Source organism: Delphinapterus leucas, chromosome 10 (assembly GCF_059928025.1).
Source record: "Delphinapterus leucas isolate spDelLeu-1000000601 "Yukka" chromosome 10, BTC_Dleu_Yukka2, whole genome shotgun sequence".
Taxonomy (NCBI): Eukaryota; Metazoa; Chordata; class Mammalia; order Artiodactyla; family Monodontidae; genus Delphinapterus; species Delphinapterus leucas.
The window spans coordinates 93,246,377-93,260,803 of NC_143138.1; the positions used below are offsets into that span (position 1 = coordinate 93,246,377).

Sequence of the window (14,427 nt, forward strand, 5' to 3'; positions counted from 1 at the left end):
GAGGAAGCTGTGGAGGGCAGTAGTAAAAAACCAAGGTTTGGGAGTCAGACAGCCTACTCCCTGTGTGACTTTGGGGAAGTTACTTAACCTCTCTGTGCCTCAATTTTCTCATAAGTAAAAAAAGGTTCATTAATAGGATTTGATGAGGTAATGTACATAAAGAGTTTAGAGTAATGCCTGGCACATGGCCTGTACCCAATAAATGTCAGTAATTATTATTAGTTTTGGCATTATTATGTCAGTAATAATTATCAGCTATGCTGCTCCCCTAATTTGTTTCTGAAGTTTCATAAGACTGTTGACTCTGTATCAAGCAAACTTGACAGAAAGTTGGCAAATCCTAATGATTTTCTCCCTCCAAGATGGCAAAACTAGGGCAAAGAGATAAAAATGACTTGCCCAAGGGCTCAGAGGCTGCTCCCAAAATGGGGAGGGAGGCCGTTTAAGGTAGTGGTGATGGATTTCCCGAAAGACAAGGACTTAGTACACTTACAGGCTGGACTTGGAATCCAGGCTGCACTACTTAATTGACGGTGTCATCTTGGGAAGTTACTTGATTTCTTTGAGCCCTCAGTTGCGCGTCTGTCAAATAGGGATAATAAATATGCCTAGGGTTGTTAAAACTGATGAAAAGTGCATGTGGGCTGGACTCAAAATCAGTCTCCCCAATTATTATTATTGCTATTGCTGTTGTAGCAGATCCCATGCGGCAGTAGGCAGTGCCTGTCCGGAACACTGCGATGTGTTTTGGCTCACCACCATACTCCAGTGCCTGGCACAGCGCCTGGTACCCAGCAGACTCTCAGGAAACGTTTGAGGAATGAACGCACATCTTCTGAGGCTGACTTGCCCTCCCTGCAAAAGCCGCAGCCAGAAGCTTATAGCCAGGCATCACTTAGCAGTGAGCTGAAAGCCACCTTGTCCCTGAAGCCCCCGTCGGAGCTGCTGGAGGGCGCCCCGCCTGGACGCGCATCTTTGTATGAGCTTCTCTCTCCACAGCCCTTATTTTTCTGGTTTGCGGTTTATTTACTTAAGCATTTACAGCTCCCGGGAGCAGAGGGGCTGCCTGTAGCAGGGTCAGGACCGAGGTCGCGGTTTGTATTTATTTTCTGCCTCTCAATCTCAGCGCTGGCAAGTCACAACCCGGCTCCTTTATTTGTGCACCGAGAGGCTTGCGTTTCTTTACCTCCTGCGGGGCGAGGAAACACCCAAGCAGCTCGGGCTCAGGAAAGTGTTCTGAAGCCACTTGCCTGTGTCCCCGCTTGCACTGCTCCCAGACTTAGTTTTCTGTGCAAACCCGAACAGGGCAGAGCAGATTAAATAAAGACAACCTCGCGCCTTTAATCCTTGACCGCAAACACTGGCGTTTTTGTGCCCTGGATTTCTGAAATTCTTGGCTCGGGGACTCAAAGCGGGGGAAGGGTGGGTAACAGCTTGTAAAAACTTCCCAAAGCAGAAATCCGAGCTCCTCCCCGCCCTCTGCTCCCAGTGACACCAGGATTCTAGGGAAAGGGGGCAGCCGAAGGAGAAGAGTCCCCAAGGGTTGGGGGCGCCCCCAGAGGTAGTTTTGGGTCGCGGGCTCCAATCCCAGCCGGCTCTCAGACCCGAGGTCGTTTTGAAGCCCGGACTCTCGGCCGGACGCCCCTCCCTGTCCCGGCGTGCGTCTATTTAGAGCCCAGCCCGGGAGCCCATAGGATTCTGGGACTTGTAGTTCATCCTCACTGCCCCAGGCGCCGCCACGACCCCGGACTCGGACTACATTGCCCAGGGAGCTTCCCGGCCTATATAAGCTGCCAGAAGCCGCTTCTCAGTGCAGTAACCATGTGGATGAGCTGCTGAAGCGGTTCCTCAGGCTCGCTGGGGTGGGAGGAGAGGAGGAGGAGGTGGTGGTGGAGGAGGAGGCAGAGGGTGGAGAGAGAAAGCTCACGCCGAGAGGAGGTGTGGGTGTTCCGCTTCCATCCTCGCGGAACGAGCGCCCTCTTCGCGGACATGGGATTACCCAGCGGCTGCTAACCCCTCTCCTCGCCCTCCTCCCCCAAAGCGGCGTGGCTCCCCGGGCACCAAGGTAGCGGCTGGGGCCGGGCAGAGGGCGCGGGGAGTTGGTACTGTTCCCCCGGGGGCAGAAGTTTTTGCCTCGCTCTCTGGGAGTTCTTGGTGGATTTGCACGCACTTGCATGCATTTAGAGGTTCTTTTACAGAGGGCATTTTGGGGGGGGTTCATCTGAGGTTAAAAAAATTCTGAACTCCATCGACTGGCTTTGAGGGCTGCCCATTCTGGATTGGAATGGCATTCCCCCAAGTTGGAAACTGTTGCAGCTGCTGCAGGAAACAGTTGTTTTTTTTTGGGGGGGGGAGGTGTGTGCGGGGGTGTCCTGTGTGAGTCCGCTGCAGGAAACAATCTTTCTTAAAATGTAGCCGTCCCTCGTGCTGCACGGTTGGGAGAATAATGTGTGTACTGGGGCCCCAGTGGGGAGGTTTTAAAAAACGGAAGAAAACCCCGGGAGCGGTGAGGGATGAAGTGTGGACGAAGCTCACGCCCGATGAGGATACTTGGCCTCCGCTCTGGGAAACAAGTGCTTTGGGATCTGCCAAACACTTCGCTTAGTTTCAGCCCCCCGGCGCGTTCGAAGTTTGTGCGCACTTAGTCTCACCTGTCAGTTATATATTGGAAACAAATAAGCGGAGTTACCTGTAATCCTCACTTAAGTGATCCCACCAACCTACCTGTCAGATTTGGTGGTGGTGGTCGTGTGTGTGTGTGTGTGTGTGTGTGTGTTGCGGGGGCAGCGGGGTTGTCTCTCCAGGAAGGAGGCTAACGAAAGTGGAAGTGTGGAATTTGAAAATTTCTCTTAGGCACCCACATCTGGCCAATCTCATATTCAGTCTTCTTTCTTTCTCAATATTTAGGAGCTGACTACGGGAGGAGCCGGACTCGCACTCCTGGCTGGGCGTGTTTTGGCAACAGAGTGCCTGACCCGGGTCAGGTGAGTGTGGAAGCCTGAGAGCTGTAATCAATAAGGAGTTTTTGTCCTAAGCCTATTTAAGTTCCCTCTAAAGAGTCATGGAGACGGGGAGTAGGAAATAAAAGGAAACTTCATAGCTCAGTCTCCAAAATTTGTCACTGCCTTTGGTGAGGGCTTTAGGGAGCGGATGAGATCCAGAGGGCAGTCCTGCCTAGTACTTTTGGCCCTAGCTCAGAAGTGAAGCAGCCTGAAGGTTTATGAGAGGAGGGGAGAAAAAGAAAAACATTAAATGGACCAGTAAAAGGGATGCCCATTGGTGACGTGAGAATTGAACTTGCCAGGTGGTGTGCTGATGATTTAAATTCTGAAGGATACAGTGTATTTCATCTGCCAAGATATGTAAGCAAAAATTATCTGCTTCTCTCTTTCAAAATAGTCACTTTCTTTTTTCTTACTGTGAACGTGTGTTTAATCAGAGTAGATTGGGTTCCAAGAAATGAAAGTGGTTGCTGGCAAACTGAAAGAATTAGAACTTTAAAAAGGGAAGTTCTTGAAACATAAGATAATAGCATCCAGCCCTTGACTTGAAGCCACTTGAACATCAAGGAATCTGGTGGATTCCTATGGTTTAGGTGCCTGTCATGGGATATGAGCTTAGAGCAGCATTTAACTGTAAACACAAGCAGCTCCTATTTTTTTCCTCCCCAAATGTTCAGACTGCACTTCACGAGAGGGAGGTTTCAACGGGTGCACATACATCCTCATTGCTGCAGATTTGAGCATCACAAGTTTTTTCTTCTGAAATGGTCAGGAAGAGGGTAAACGATAGGGTAATATGGGTGGGGGGCCTGGGTCTTCATAACTTCTTTAACGTTCTAAATACTTTAGCTGTTCCCTGGGCTACAATCTTCGGGCTTTGCTAATTAGAAAAGAAAAGTCAGACATTTCATTATAGTAGTATTGTGCTTTTGTTTCCTGTTGATAAGCTCCTCAGGAGTGCTCCTGGAGTGGGAAGGATTTGGATGTGTGAGGTCTACTTCCTTCTTGGAGTTTTCTTGACTCGTATGGCTACGTGGGCACTCATAAGGCCAAGGATTGGGTTCAGGTCCCCTCTTCAGAGTAAGGTACAGGCAGGGAGAAAGTGGTCTCTTCTCTGGTTGCTAAAAATAATAATGCCCATTAAGTACTTGTAAGCCAGGTCCAGAGCCATACATCACAGAAACCCTGTGAGTCAGGTACAGGTGAAGAAGCTGAGGTGCAGAGTGAAATCACTTGTCCGGTAACTAGCACCCAGTGGATGCAAGATATAACCCCAAGGTTTTGGGACTCTGCTGCTTCCCACAAATGCACCTAGGTTTGTGGGGGGATAAGGGGGTACCTGGGAAAAGTGGTAAACTTATTGCTGTCGATGAATAACTTTTGCTTGTGTCCCACCAAACGATGAAGGAACAAAGTGACCTTGATGTAAGAAGAAAACGACGTAGCCATAGATGTAGGAATAAAAGACTGTGGCTCTTTGAGGAGGTCTCAGGTGTACTGAGTTCGTTTTGGTAAGCTGTGTGCTGCAAGTCTGCATGAGGAGAGTAAAAGAAACCAAACCAAACCACAAGGAACGTTGTTTAAGTTCATCATTGGGTTTATCTCATACCTGAAATCCATCTTGATTGTCTACATCAAGGCATCTGAGCAGGTTACAAGACTCAGGTGTTTCTCCATTGGAATACTTCGAAAGTTTAAATTGCAGCGAGTCTAAACTGTGAAATGTTGATGTCTTTTCATGTATCCTTCAGTTTGCTTTGTGGCCAGTTGTGTAAGAACACTTTTCTTTTTCGTTTCTTACTTTCGCTTGCGTGTGTGTGTGTGTTGAAAGTATAATCTGCTTTTTGAATAATTCAAATCGGAACAGAATATCCTATCAAGATTTCCTTATCAGGCAGGGAAAGTTCTTCATGCTCGTAATGAATTACTCCTGGCCTCCAGTTTGGTACTCATGGAAGTTGTTTGGGGTTGACAGTGGTGTTCCATTTAAACACAGCGGTTGCCTTTTGGAGGGAGTTAGCACCTTTTCTTGAGCAAGGAGAGATGGAATGGTTGCTTAGAGAAGAAATAGGCGAACTGAAGACAGATCTGTTGCCTTTTATCTCAAAATATTTTCAGCTGAGGAAGACCATAGTCTTAAAGAGAGAAAGAAACTTCTAATACAATGGTATACTACCAACTGACTTCCACAGCAAAAACCCAAATGGCTTTTTAGCTCATTTGTAATGATTTCATGGAAAATCTGATTTCTTTACAAGCAGCTCTTAAAAAACAAACCAAAATGAAGCAACAAACACCAAATTTGAACAACAGAAAAAAGTCAAAGAATTAAAATTAGGCCTGGAGTTAGGTTTTTAGGTCAAGCTGCTCTTGGGCACGTCTAATTAAGGAGTCTACCCAAGGCCAGTGCCCCATCTTTTTGCTGTTGGTTTGATCTTTTAAAATAAAACACATTGCTTTCACAGGCTCTTTCTTTAGTAACTGGAAGTACATGCGATTTTTTAGTTCACTAAGTTTTTGCCCAGCTCTTTTTTTTTTTTCGGTACGCGGGCCTCTCACTGTTGTGGCCTCTCCCGTTGCGGAGCACAGGCTCTGGATGCGCAAGCTCAGCGGCCATGGTGCACGGGCCCAGCCGCTCCGCGGCATGTGGGATCTTCCTGGACTGGGGCACGAAGCCGCGTCCCCTGCATCGGCAGGCGGACTCTCAACCACTGCGCCACCAGGGAAGCCCTGCCCGGCTCTTTTGATGAAATGAATTAAGGCTTGAAGTCAGGGACAGGAATGACATAATTTCCATGATTCCTACCAATTGTCATAGTGTTTGTGGTTCTGAGGTTATTGCTAATGAGGATGAGCTGAAACCATCACCCACTGAGCTATTCCTCCTGTTGAACTATGTCCAGGTTCCTCCCTAAACTGGACATTGTTTAAGGCACTTGGTATGATAAATCTGTTCTAGAAACTCTAATGCCTGTTTAAGTTGTGGTTCAAATATTTTATTCCTTCATTCAACAAACTTGGAGTATCTGCTGTGTGCCAGGGTGTGTTCTAGGTGCTGGGGATGCAGCGATGAGAGTCCTATTCCTAAGAGGCTTAAATCCTAACTGGGGCTAGGCAGCCAATATAATAAGCAAGTATTGTAGTGTGATACGTAGTAAATGCTATGGAGAAAAATAAAGCTGGGTGAGGGGTAACGGAAGACAACAGTGTTGGTGAGGAAGTGGAGAAATTGGGACCTTTGTGCACTGTTGGTAGGAATGTAAAATGGTGCAGCTGCTGTGGAAGACAGTATGGCTGTTCCTCAAAAAATTAAATGTGGAATTACCAGGTAACCCAACAATTCCACTTCTGGGCATATACCCCAAAGAGTTGAAAGCAGGGATTCAAACATTTTTTGTATACCCATGTTCATAGCAGCGTTATTCACTATAGGCAAAAGATGGAAACAACCCAAATGCCCATTGACCCATGAACGGATAAACAAAATGTGGTATATCTGTACAGTGGAGTATTATTTGGCCTTAAAAAGGAATGAAATTCTGATACATGCTATAACATAGGTGAACCTTGAAAACATTCTATTAAGTGAAACAAGTCAGATGCAAAAGAACAAATAGTGTATGGTTCCGCTTAGAAGAGGTTTCTAGAGCAATCAGGTTCTTAGAGACAAGAGGCAGAATAGGGGTTGCCCTGGGTGGGGCTGCTGGGGAATGGGGAATGTGTTTAGTGGGTACAGTTTCCTTTAGGGAAGATGACAGAGCTCTGGAAATGGATTGTCGTGATGGTTGCAGAATAATGTGAATGTCCTTAATGCCTCTGAATCATACACTTAAAAATGGCTAAAATGGTAAAATTTGTGTTATATATGTATATTTTACCACAATAAAAAGAAAAAAAATGATAACAGCAACAGAACAGTAAAGGGGATAAGGGAGTACTCTGGGAGATCAGGAGTCATGGAAGGGCTTTTTTTTTTCTTCTTTTGACTTCAGTCAGGTTAAGTCTCTTTTTATTTTAAGTTTGCGTTTTGTTATTTATACCTGCAATGCGAAAACGTTGTGATCAGTTTCTCATCTCTGTTTATGGTTGTGGTAATAGGGAAATCAGTTGTTAATTGGTCAGCTCAAACTGTAGTCATTTACCTATTATGCCTCCTTGTCTCTCTCTCTTATTTTTTAAAAAAATTTTTGTTGATTTGCAACGTTGTGTTAGGGAAGGGCTGTTTAACACGGTGGCATTTCAGCAGAGATCTGAAGGAAGTGGGTGGGTGAGCCATGTAGGTGTCTGGGGGGTGGATGTTCCAAAGGGCCAGAGCAGCCAGTGTAAAGGCCCTGAGATGGGAGCAGGTGGGGCCTGTTAGAGGAGGGACAAGGAGGCCAGGATGGCTGCAGCTGAGGGAGAGTGCCAGGTGTTCAGGTGGGAGAGGGAATCGGGAAGATTGTGCAGGGGCCAGGTGTTGGCCGGTATGCAATGATTTGTTTCCCCGAGGATTTGTAAACTCGCACAGAATTCTCTGGTTCTCGGCATCACTAAACCACCTTGTCCTTTCCAAAGAGGCTTTGGTGAGGCTGGCAGGATCACATTACCAGCTTGGAACTTGCTGGGGGATAAAACCCAGATTTCTAGACTGTCTGGTTAATCACCTGATTTACCTGGGATTGTAATTCACTTCAGGAGGAAAGGCATCTTTGATAAAAGAGGTGAACGTACTGTTAGCTTGGATAACAAAACAAATTCTAAGAACCTAATGATATTCCTGGGGGTTTATCTTCAACACAAACCTTTTGTGTCCTGTGGCTACCCTGCAGTCTGTCTAGTCTCATTTTAAGGAATTACACAAAGAGCACTCATGCTCTGCTATCTAATATCCTTCGGGGATGTGAAGTTCCTTCTAAGTGATTCTCCCTGAGGAGTGGAGTGGACCCCTCAATGTGTACAAACGTGTAACAAAAATACATTTTGTTACTTATTGTGTAAGATGTACATATTCAGTTGTAAAACCTTAGGAAATATAGGCAACAAAACAAAAGCAGTCATTTCCAATCCTACCATCTAAGATTAGGGTTTCAAACTTTCCCTCTGTGTATAGACATATAAAAATTACATGTATGTTTAAATTTTGTGAAAAGGGACTCATACCTCCTGTTTGATTCCTTGCCTTTTGCACTCTATATTGTGAACATATTTTCTTCTTAATAAATAGACATCTGAGTCATTTATCCAGAGGGGGCTGTACGTTTGATGGGATTTCATTGGAATGAGGACATGTATGGAATCACTAGGGTAAAAAAAAAGTATATCATTCAGGTTTCATCACTGTCATAGAGTCCAGGTTTTCTCATTCAGTTTGTACTGTTTTTAAGAATGTAAAAAAGAGTGGATATGTGTATATGTATAACTGATTCACTTTGCTGTACACATGAAACACATTATAAATCAACTATAAATCAAAAAGAAATAAGGAGAAAAGAATAAAAAAAGAAAACGAAATGGAAGGTAAAACACTATTCAAATGTCAGTTACCACATTACAGGGGTAAAGCCTAGTTATCATGTATTTAAATAAAAAATTTCTCATTGGTTCTGCAAAGTAACCTAATCCCCTGAGGGGTTAGGGCCAGGCACTCTTTTGTTTGCACTTAACAGGAAAACTTTACTCTAGAAAATTGGAAATACATGAAGTAGTAGCGATCTTAGTATTATGAACCCCTCCTTACTCCTTACTCACCCTCCATGGTTATCAGTTCATGACCCATATTGTTTTATCCACATTCTCATATACTCTTCCCTCTCTTCTTGGATGGTATTGAAACAAATCTCAGATATACCAGTTCATCTATATTTTAGTATATATCTCTAGTATTGGGATTCTTCTAAAAAAAAACAAACAATCACGATACTGTTGTCCATCTCAAGGGGAAAAAAAGCAAATTTTAAAATTGCATCTGTGTTCTCACTTCCTTAATTTAAATAAATTTATTATTTCAACATATATATAATAATAACAGATATGCATACTTCAGCAGTTTGTTTGAATTAGGAACCAAATGAGGTCGATACATTGCAAATGGTCACTGTGTCTTTTAATCCATGTATTTCCTCGACCCCTCTTTTCTTTCCATGCATTTTTTGGTTGTTATTAAAGAAACTGGGTGATATCTTTTCCTACAGTCCGCATTTTGCTGACTGCATCAGTGCGGTGTAGTTGAACATGTTCCTCTGTCCTCTATATTTATTATATTTATGTTTAATTTGATAGTTAGATGCAGAGGCTTGATCAGAGTCACGCTTTTTTTCCCCCAAGTCTACTGTGAGCTTCACTCACGGGCGTGTGTGGTATGTCTGGATATGCTTTCTTGTGATTAGCATCCAGTGATGCTGATTGCCTCAATCCATTAGTTCAGCTGGACTTGTAACACTCCTATTTCTATTTCTGGTTCATTTATTAGCTGGAATATTTTATGAAATGAAATTTCCTCCACTTAGTGTTTGGTTCCCTGGGGTAAAGTTTCATATATATAAACAAAAGACAGGATCAATACTTCAGTCTCTCTCTGTGTTTTATCAGTTTTCAGAAATAACGCGTTGATTCCCTAGCATGATCCATGGCAATGGATCTCAAGTGGGGGACATTGGACGATATCTGGGGACATTTTTGGTTGTCACAACTGGGGAGAGGGTGCTACTGGCATCCAGTGGTTAGAGGCCAGGGGTGTTGCTAAATAGCCTTCAATACATCTCACAGCCCTGCAACCCAGAATAATCCATTCCAGAGTATCAGCAATGCCACTGTTGAGAAACCCTGTGCCGAGATGACCAGTGGGTATGGTTCTTTAGTATCATTATGAACTCATGGCTTTAGACATATTTTCTATGGTTCATTTTGTGTAGTCATCCTTATTGATGTTCAAATTGTCCATCTCTGCTCAGAGAGAGGCTACTCAAGTTGATTCAAAAGACACAACCCCAGTGGTCTTAGACTTCCTGCTTCTTGTATGACAAGATGTTCCAGGCTCATCTTCTATGTTTCTTGATGCAGACCTGAATTCAGTCTTTTCTCCAAGAAGCCCTAGTTCTTTTGAGTGGGAGATGGTACTTAAGGGAGCTGAGCTCAGGGCCAGGTAGGTACTCTTCTCACTCTCATCCTATGGGTCAGAAAGTAAATTAAAATGAAGGAAATATAAAACCTGAACATTTTTCATGAAAGCTTTTCCAGAATGTAATCGATACATCCTTGCCTTTGAAAAAAAAATTCTGAACATACTCTTTTTTTTTTTTTTTTTTTGTGGTACGCGGGCCTCTCACTGTTGTGGCCTCTCCTGTTGCGGAGCACAGGCTCCGGACGTGCAGGCTTAGCGGCCATGTCTCACGGGCCCAGCCACTCCGCGGCATGTGGGATCTTCCCGGACCGGGGCACGAACCCGTGTCCCCTGCATGGGCAGGCGGACTCTCAACCACTGCGCCACCAGGGAAGCCCTGAACATACTCTTAACTTTTCAAGTTGGTCTCAGTTTTAGCTTTAGTAGGCTGGGGTTAGGATGTAGGAGTTCTCCCCAGTCAAGCAGGAATGTTACTCTTGTTCTATAGCCATGCTTTCCAAACTGTGTGGCAGGCCATTAAGAAGTTGTGAAATCAGTTTGGTGGAGCTTGATAGATGATTTTTTGATAAAGTAGACCAGAATAGAAAACGTCACAGTATATCACATGGGTACTTAAAAGAACTATGTATGCTGCAACAACTTTTCTCAATCAATCTCTCTCTCTCTCTCTCTCTCTCTCTCTCTCTCTCTCTCTCTCTCTCTCTGTCTCTCTCTCTCTCTCTCTCTCTCTCTCTCTCTCTGTCTCTCTCTCTCTCTCTGTCTCTCTCTGTCTCTCTCTCTCTCTCTCTCTCTCTCTCTCTCTCTCTGTCTCTCTCTCTCTCTCTCTCTCTCTCTGTCTCTCTCTCTCTCTGTCTCTCTCTGTCTCTCTCTGTCTCTCTGTCTCTCTCTCTCTCTCTCACACACACACACACACACACACACACACACACACAGAGTAAACATTGGATTGTAAGTTCAGTGTATTTCTTACTGTGGGTCACAGCCAAAAATTTGAGAAACCTTGTTCTACATCTTTACTACTCCATTTGTGGTCACCAGACCAGCATCATTGGCTTCAAACTGAGAGCTTGTTAGAAATGCAGACTCTCAGGTCCCACCCCAGATCCACTGAATCTGAAACTGCGTTTTAGCAAGGTCCCCAGGGGATTCTTAATGCGTGTGAAAGTGTGAGATCTGTGCTGGAGGGTGCATGCCCCTGTGCTTTTTCAGAACTTTTTTTTTTTTTTCCCGGTACATGGGCCTCTCACTGCTGCGGCCTCTCCCACTGCGGAGCACAGGCTCCGGGCGCGCAGGCTCAGCGGCCATGGTTCACGGGCCCAGGCGCTCCACGGCATGTGGGATCCTCCCGGACCGGGGCACGAACCCATGTCCCCTGCATCGGCAGGCGGACTCTCAACCACTGTGCCACCCGGGAAGCCCCCAGAACTTATTTTTATAGTTTGTTTTTTCATGGCTAGCTGTCACCTCTTGAAACTGACCTTTGTACTTTCCCCTAGCAGCCTTCTCATGTTCAATTAAGAGGAGAGGTAGGCGAAATCACCAACTAAGGTGAGGGTATAGAAGTCTGGCAGGATTCTACCAATCCAAGAACATGGTATATCTCTCCATTTGTTGGTACCATCTTTAATTTCTTTCATCAGTGTCTTAACAGTTTTCTGCATACAGGTCTCTTGTTTCCCTAGGTAGGTTTATTCCTAGGTAGTTTACTCTTTCTGTTGCAGTGGTACATGGGAGTTTCCTTAATTTCTCTTTCAGATTTTTCTTCATTAGTGAATTGGGAGGTTGGGATTGATGTGTATACACTGATGTGTATAAAATGGATGGCTAATAAAAACCTGTATAAAAAAATAAATAAAATAAAATTTAAAAAATGGTTATGAAGAACCTAGGGGCAGGACAGGAATAAAGATGCAGCCATAGAGAATGGACTTGACACGGGGAGGGGGAAGTGTAAGCTGGGACGAAGTGAGAGGGTGGCATGGACATATATACACTACCAAATGTAAAATAGATAGCTAGTAGGAAGCAGCCGCATGGCACAGGGAGATCAGCTCGGTGCTTTTTGACCACCTAGAGGGGTGGGATGGGGAGGGTGGGAGGGAGGGAGACGCAAGAGGGAGGAGATATGGGGATATATGTATATGTATAGCTGATTCACTTTGTTATAAAGCAGAAACTAACACACCATTGTAAAGCAATTATACTCCAATAAAGATAAAAAAAAAAGTCTGGCAGGATTCTCTCTGATAAAAATGAGAGCTTTCATGCTTACATTGAGGGAGTTTTTTAAATTGGCTGTTTGGATAGAGGTAGAAGGAGACCAAAATCTACATGTAAAGCCTACTAAGGATTGTGAAGCCACAGACATACAGAAAGCTGCATTTTAACCTGTTGTCAGACACTTTGAGGAAGTTACGTCTTATTATGTTCTATGACCCTTCGAGTCAGCAGAACTTCTGGACTGCTTGGTATAGCATTGCTCATCAGAAAAAGATGAACAGAAGAAAAAAATACCACTAGCCTCCAAATTCCTTGGTGTTCGTTTGCATTTCGGGAGCAGCTTTTTTTGGGAAGTGATTTTGTTTTGCAAAAACAGCTTGAAAAGCTCCTCATACCCCCTTCACATGCACATATATCTGAACAGAAAAAGCTTACAAAAACACCTAGACTTGGGGACATTCATGTACTTCCCAGCCACGTGCATGATCATGTTCTGTCTCTGTACCTTTGCACGTGTGCTTTCTGCCTGCTGACCCCATCCTTATCCCCTCTGTATCCACCTTGCCAAGTGCGTCTCTTCCCAGCTTCTGGGAAACCTTTCCTGAACCTTAAAAGTCTTTGTCATCTGAATCGCCGTGACACTTTTTATCTATAGGCCTTTTTGATTTTTCCCTCATAGGAGTACCTGGCACATAGTAAGTGCTCACAGGTACTCATGAATGAGGTTATTTATCTACGTTTTATCTCCCATTGAAGTCTGTAGGCTACTTCTTCGTCTAATTTTTTGTACCCCTGTCCCGGTGACCTATTTCCTGAGTTGGCCTATTGCTTTGCCTGTTGGCCGTGGAGAGTGAAGTGAGAACCGGGTACAAAGGTCTTCAGCAGTTCCTCATGGTTGCTTTTGAGGTGTTTTCTCAGCACAGCTCTCTGGAGAGCATTCGGCTTGGGAAGTTGGTGATGGTTACTAAAAGGGAGTGGAGGTAGGAATGCAGTAGTGACTGAGCTGCTCTCAGGTTGAAATGGTGTTGTCCTGCTGAGCCGCAGGATGGGGACTCCCGAGAACTGGGTGTTGCCTGCGTGTTCAGTCCAGGCAAAACATGTAACATCTGTGCGTCTGTTTCCTCTTCTGTAGAATAGGTATAAAAATACCTGCTTTGGGGCATAGAGAATAATAGATGCTAGCAAAAGGTCTCAGAGATCAAAACAACCAAGCCTTTCCAGCGGGGTGATTTGGTCCCCCAGGGGCCATTAGGCAGTGGCTAGAGATGTTTTTTTTTTTTTGTCCTCACAGCTGAGGGGAAGAGGGTGCTAGTGGCACCTAGTGAGTTGAGGCCAGGGATGCTGCTAAACAGCCTACAGTGCACAGGAAGGGTCCCCCACAGCAAAGAATTGTCTGCCCCCCAGTGACAGTAACCCTGAGGCTGAGAAAGCCTAGAGTGTTTTTCCCAAACTTAGACTTTTCTCTCTCTCTGAGGATATTAACCTAACGTGCTTTTAAAATTTATTTATTTATTTTTTTGTGGTTCAGCCTATGGGGGGGCGGAGGGGGGTCTTCTTAGGTCGGGACTGACTTTAACTTTTTAACAAAACAAACACCCTCCCCATCCCTCCAAGCGTTGGTCTTGGTTCCTGGAGCCCTGTGGTCTGCAGGCTTTGGCCACCAATTGGTTTGTGTGACCTCCAAGAAGTCACTCAGAGGATGTTTGTTTGTTTCCACCTATAAAATGAGGACTTTTGGCTAAATGATCTCTCCGCACCAAATGTAAAGTGCTCTGACTGCCAACTTTGATTGGCTTCTCTTACGTTGGCCTTTAGGAGTAGGCCAGGAGCACGTGTCATGCTGACATCTTTTCTGAGAAATAACTCTGTGGATCATGTACCTGTTTCAAGAATAGCTTATTTAGCGGATGTGTTTGTGAAAAGGCAAGTAGTTTATCTTTGTGTGTGTGTGTGAGATGCCTAAAGGAGCAACAATTTAAACCAGAGGATCGCTCCGAACTTCAGATTTACGATTATTATTTCTGAGATTGTAACAGAGGGCCCTGCTTAAAGTTGAAACTTCTGAATTGATGACTTTCTTTGCGACTGGCTGAAAACGAAAGCAGA

At 44.7% G+C, this 14,427-nt stretch overlaps 1 protein-coding gene across 1 annotated transcript in view; it reads left to right on the top strand.

The window, feature by feature from the left end:
• The first annotated feature begins 1,883 nt into the window (after positions 1–1,883).
• The window catches only part of ITPR1 (inositol 1,4,5-trisphosphate receptor type 1), a 320,331-nt gene continuing 307,787 nt past the window's right edge, over positions 1,884–14,427 (top strand). Inside the window, exons 1-2 of the mRNA XM_089919578.1 lie at positions 1,884–2,065; positions 2,908–2,984. The gene's annotated coding sequence lies outside the window, so the exon portion shown is untranslated. The remainder of the gene's footprint in view (positions 2,066–2,907; positions 2,985–14,427) is intronic.